This window comes from Halichoerus grypus, chromosome 5 (assembly GCF_964656455.1).
Source record: "Halichoerus grypus chromosome 5, mHalGry1.hap1.1, whole genome shotgun sequence".
Lineage (NCBI taxonomy): Eukaryota > Metazoa > Chordata > Mammalia > Carnivora > Phocidae > Halichoerus > Halichoerus grypus.
In genome coordinates this window covers 88115317-88121316 of record NC_135716.1, presented here as the reverse complement: position 1 = coordinate 88121316, position 6000 = coordinate 88115317, and positions in this window count along the sequence as shown.

Sequence of the window (6000 nt, the reverse complement as noted above, 5' to 3'; positions counted from 1 at the left end):
AAGTATATAGCAATACAAGCCTTTCTCAAGAAATAAGAAAGGTCTCAAATACACAGCCTAGCCCTACATCTAAAGGAGCTAGAGAAAGAACAGCAAATAAAGCCTAAACCCAGCAGGAGAAGAGAAATAATAAAGATCAGAGTAGAAATCAGAGCGAAATAAGTCAAACAGAGAAAGACATGTATCATATGACCTCACTGATATGAGGAATTCTTAATCTCAAGAAACAAACTGAGGGTTGCTGGAGTGGGGGGTGGGATGGGAGGGATGGGGTGACTGGGTGATAGACACTGGGGAGGGTATGTGCTCTGGTAAGCACTGTGAATTGTGCAAGACTGTTGAATCTCAGATCTGTAGCTCTGAAACAAATAATGCAATATATGTTAAGAAAAAAAAAAGAAGAAGATAGCAGGAGGGGAAGAATGAAGGGGGGGGAATCGGAGGGGGAGATGAACCATGAGAGATGATGGACTCTGAAAAACAAACTGAGGGTTCTAGAAGGGAGGGGGGTGGGAGGATGCGTTAGCCTGGTGATGGGTATTAAAGAGGGCACGTTCTGCACGGAGCACTCGGTGTTATGCACAAACAATGAATCATGGAACACTACGTCTAAAACTAATGGTGTAATGTATGGTGATCAACATAACAATAAAAAAATTAAAAAAAAAATATCAGAGCAGAAATCAATGAAATAGAAACCAAAAGAACAGTAGAACAGATCAACGAAACTAGGAGCTGGTTCTTTGAAAGAATTAACAAGATTGATAAACCCCTGGCCAGACTTATCAAAAAGAAAAGAGAAATGACCCAAATACATAAAATCATGAATGAAAGAGGAGAGATCACAAACAACACCAAAGAAATACAATTATAAGAACATATTATGAACAACTCTATGCCAGCAAACTAGATAATCTGGAAGAAATGGATGCATTCCTAGAGATGTATCAACTACCAAAACTGAACCAGGAAGAAATAGAAAACCTGAACAGACCTATAACCACTAAGGAAATTGAAACAGTCATCAAAAATCTCCCAACAAACAAAAGCCCAGGGCCAGATGGCTTCCCAGGGGAATTCTATCAAACATTTCAAGAAGAATTAATACCTATTCTTCTGAAACTGTCCCAAAAAATAGAAATGGAAGGAAAACTTCCAAACTCATTTTATGAGGCCACCATTACCTTGATCCCCAAACCAGACAAAGACCCCATCAAAAAGGAGAATTACAGACCAATATCCTTGATGAACATGGATGCAAAAATTCTCACCAAAATACTAGCCAGTAGGATCCAACAGTACATTAAAAGGATTATTCACCATGACCAAGTGGGATTTATCCCTGGGCTGCAAGGTTGGTTCAACATCCGCAAATCAATCAATGTGATACAATACATTGATAAAAGAAAGAACAAGAATCATATGATCCTCTCAATAGATGCAGAAAAAGCATTTGACAAAGTACAGCATCCTTCCTTGATCAAAACTCTTCAGAATATAGGGATAGAGGATACATACCTCAATATCATAAAAGCCATCTATGAAAAACCTACAGCAAATATCGTTCTCAATGGGGAAAAACTGAGAGCTTTCCCCCTAAGGTCAGGAACGCGGCAGGGATGTCCACTATCACCACTGCTATTCAACATAGTATTGGAAGTCCTAGCCACAGCAATCAGACAACAAAAAGGAATAAAAGCCATCCAAATCGGCAAAGAAGAAGTCAAACTCTCACTCTTTGCAGATGATATGATACTTTATGTGGAAAACCCAAAAGACTCCACCCCAAAACTGCTAGAACTCATACAGGAATTCAGTAAAGTGGCAGGATATAAAATCAATGCACAGAAATCAGTGGCATTCCTATACACCAACAACAAGACAGAAGAAAGAGAAATTAAGGAGTCGATCCCATTTACAATCGCACCCAAAACCATAAGATACCTAGGAATAAATCTAACCAAAGAGGCAAAGGATCTGTACTCAGAAAACTATAAAATACTCATGAAAGAAATTGAGGAAGACACAAAGAAATGGAAAAACGTTCCATGCTCATGGATTGGAAGAACAAATATTGTGAAGATGTCAATGCTACCTAGAGCAATCTACACATTCAATGCAATCCCTGTCAAAATACCATCCACTCTTTGCAAAGAAATGGAACAAATAATCCTAAAATTTGTATGGAACCAGAAAAGACCCCAAATAGCCAGAGGAATGTTGAAAAAGAAAAGCAAAGCTGGCGGCATCACAATTCCGGACTTCCAGCTCTATTACAAAGTTGTCATCAAGACAGTATGGTACTGGCACAGAAACAGACACACAGATCAATGGAACAGAATAGAGGGCGCCTGGGTGGCTCAGTCGTTAAGCGTCTGCCTTCGGCTCAGGTCATGGTCCCAGGGTCCTGGGATCGAGTCCCGCATCAGGCTCCCTCCTCGGCGGGAAGCCTGCTCTCCCTCTCCCACTCCCACTGCTTGTGTTCCTGCTCTCACTATCTCTGTCTCTGTCAAATAAATAAATAAAATCTTAAAAAAAAAAAAATGGAACAGAATAGAGAACCCAGAAATGGACCCTCAACTCTATGGTCAACTAATCTTCGAACAAACAGGAAAGAATGTCCAATGGAAAAAAGACAGTGTCTTCAACAAATGGTGTTGGGAAAATTGGACAGCCACATGCAGAAGAATGAAACTGGACCATTTCCTTACACCACACACAAAAATAGACTCCAAATGGTTGAAAGACCTAACTGTGAGACAGGAGTCCATCAAAATCCTAAAAAAGAACACAGGGAGCAACCTCTTCGACCTCAGCCGCAGCAACTTCTTCCTAGAAACATCGCCAAAGGCAAGGGAAGCAAGGGCAAAAATGAACTATTGGGACCTCATCAAGATAAAAAGCTTTTGCACAGCAAAAGAAGCAGTCAACAAAACCAAAAAAAACCGACAGAATGGGAGAAGATATTTGCAAATGACCTATCAGATAAAGGGCTAGTATCCACAATCTATAAAGAACTTCTTAAACTCAACACCCAAAGAACAAATGATCCAATCAAGAAATCGGCAGAAGACATGAACAGACATTTTTCCAAAGAAGTCATCCAAATGGCCAACAGACACATGAAAAAGTGTTCAACATCACTTGGCATCAGGGAAATCCAAATCAAAACCTCAATGAGATACTACCTCACACCAGTCAGAATGGCTAAAATTAACAAGTCAGGAAATGACAGATGTTGGCAGGGATGCGGAGAAAGGGGAACCCTCCTACACTGTTGGTGGGAATGCAAGCTGGTGTAACCACTCTGGAAAACAGTATGGATGTTCCTCAAAAAGTTGAAAATAGAGCTACCATATGATCCAGCAATTGCACTACTGGGTATTTACCCCAAAGATACAAATGTAGGGATCCCAAGGGGTACGTGCACCCGCATGTTTATTGCAGCAATGTCCACAATAGCCAAACTGTGGAAGAGCCAAGATGTGCATCGACAGATGAATGGATAAAGAAGAAGTGGTATATATATATACAATGGAATATTATGCAGCCATCAAAAGGAATGAAATCTTGCCATTTGCAACGACGTGGATGGAACTGGAGAGTGTTATGCTGAGTGAAATAAATCAATCAGAGAAAGACATGTATCATATGACCTCACTGATATGAGGAATTCTTAATCTCAGGAAACAAACTGAGAGTTGCTGGAGTGGTGGGGGGTGGGAGGGATTGGGTGGCTGAGTGATAGACATTGGGGAGGGTATGTGCTATGGTGAGCGCTGTGAAGTGTGCAAGACTGTTGAATCACAGATCTGTACCTCTGAAACAAATAATACATTATATGTTAAAAAAAAAAAAGAAGATAGCAGGAGGGGAAGAATGAAGGGGGGAAATCAGAGGGGGAGATGAACCATGAGAGACGATGGACTCTGAAAAACAAATTGAGGGTTCTAGAGGGGAGGGAGGTGTGAGGATGGGTTAGACTGGTGATGGGTATTAAAGAGGGCATGTTCTGCATGGAGCACTGGGTGTTATATGCAGACAATGAATCATGGAACACTACATCAAAAACTAATGATGTGATGTATGGTGATTAACATAACATAATAATAATAATTTAAAAAAGAAGATAGTTTATATCCAGGTTAGACTGGATACAAATACCATTTACCACACATTGCAACAGAGGCATTTTATGTTTTGTTTGTTTTTTTTAAGTTGATCTTTGTAACTGTTGTAGCTTTGTAATTGAAATTTGTCTCAAATGGAATTTTATGGAGGTTTTGGGGTTTTGGGGGGAGGATGCTGGTGTGGGGACAAATTTTTATTTAACAAATTACAAAATGAATAAGGGGATATTACTACTAATCCATAGAAATAAAAAGGATTATGAGGAAATACAATTAATAATTGTATACCAATAAATTAGATAAACTGGATGAAATGGACAAATTCTGGGGCAGCTGGGTGGCTCAGTCGTTAAGTGTCTGCCTTTGGCTCAGGCAGTGATCCCAGGGTCCTGGGGTGAAGTCCCGCGTCTGGCTCCCTGTTCAGTGGGAAGCCTGCTTCTCCATCTCTCCCACTCTCCGTGCTTGTGTTTCCTCTCTTGCTGTCTCTCTATCTGTCCAATAAATAAATAAAAATCTTAAAAAAAAAAAACCAGAAATGGACAAAATCTGAGAAAGACACAAGCTACCTGAATTGATTCAAGAAGAAATAGAAAACCTGACTAGACCTATAACAAGTAAAGAGAATGAATTAATAATAATGGTAATAATAATAATGATAATGATAATGATAATAATAATACCTCCCACAAGGAAAAGTCCAGGTCTGGAGAGCTTAATTTGTGAATTCCAGAAAATGTTTAAAGAACACTAATGCTGGGATGCCTGGGTGGCTCAGTCAGCAGGGAGCCTGATCTTTCTCTGCCTGCCACTCTCCCTGCTTGTGAGCTCTCTCTTTCTCTGGCAAATAAATAAATAAAATCTTAAAAAACAAAACAAAACACTAATGCTTTGCAAACTCTTCCAAAAAATATAGAAAAGAACTGCTCCCGACTCATTCTATGAGACCAATATTACTCTGCCACCAAAACAAAACAAGGACTTCACAAGAAATGAAAACGACAGGGTGCCTGGGTGGCTCAGTTGGTTAAGCGACTGCCTTCGGCTCAGGTCATGATCCTGGAGTCCCAGGATCGAGTCCCGCATCAGGCTCCCTGCTCAGCAGGGAGTCTGCTTCTCCCTCTGACCCTCCCCCCTCTTGTGCTCTCTCTCTTTCATTCTATCTCTCAAATAAATAAATAAAATCTTAAAAAAAAAAAATGAAAATGACAGACCAATATACCTTATAGTAGTGAACTTTTCCCAGCAACACATTAAAAGGATTATACATCATGACCAAGTGGAATTTATCCGAAGAATGCAAGATTGCTTCACTCTATGAAAATCAATAAATGTAATATACCATATTAATAGAATAAAAGACAAAACTCGCATGATTATCTCAATGAATGCAGAAAAAGCATTCAAGAATATCTAACATTTTTTCCTGTTAAAAACAGTCAGGCAACTAGGAATAGAAGAGATCTTCCTTGGCGCTAGCCAAGCTACTCATGCTGTTTGACAAAGTCCAAGTATGGCAGACAATCCTGAAAACAGGAGACTCCACAGCTGGCTCCTGCTATTCTCTTTCATTTTGTTTATGGCAATCTTTATAATTGTGGGAATATTTCTGGGGTTTCATGATAAAGTGACTACTCATCTTAGTTACGCCTATCTAAGCAATCATAATGAAACTAATTCCACAAGGCCCCCCAGGTGCCTCAGAAGCAGCAAGATTCTAAGAAAGGAACAGCTCAGGCTGTTCCACAGTTCACTATATTTCCTGCGCTATAGAACAAAATAGCAAGACGGTCACGCTCTGTCTAGCACCTTTCTCTTTTCATATTGTTTTTTAGTTTTAGCAAAAGTCACTAAGTGGAAATCAATAAAGGTC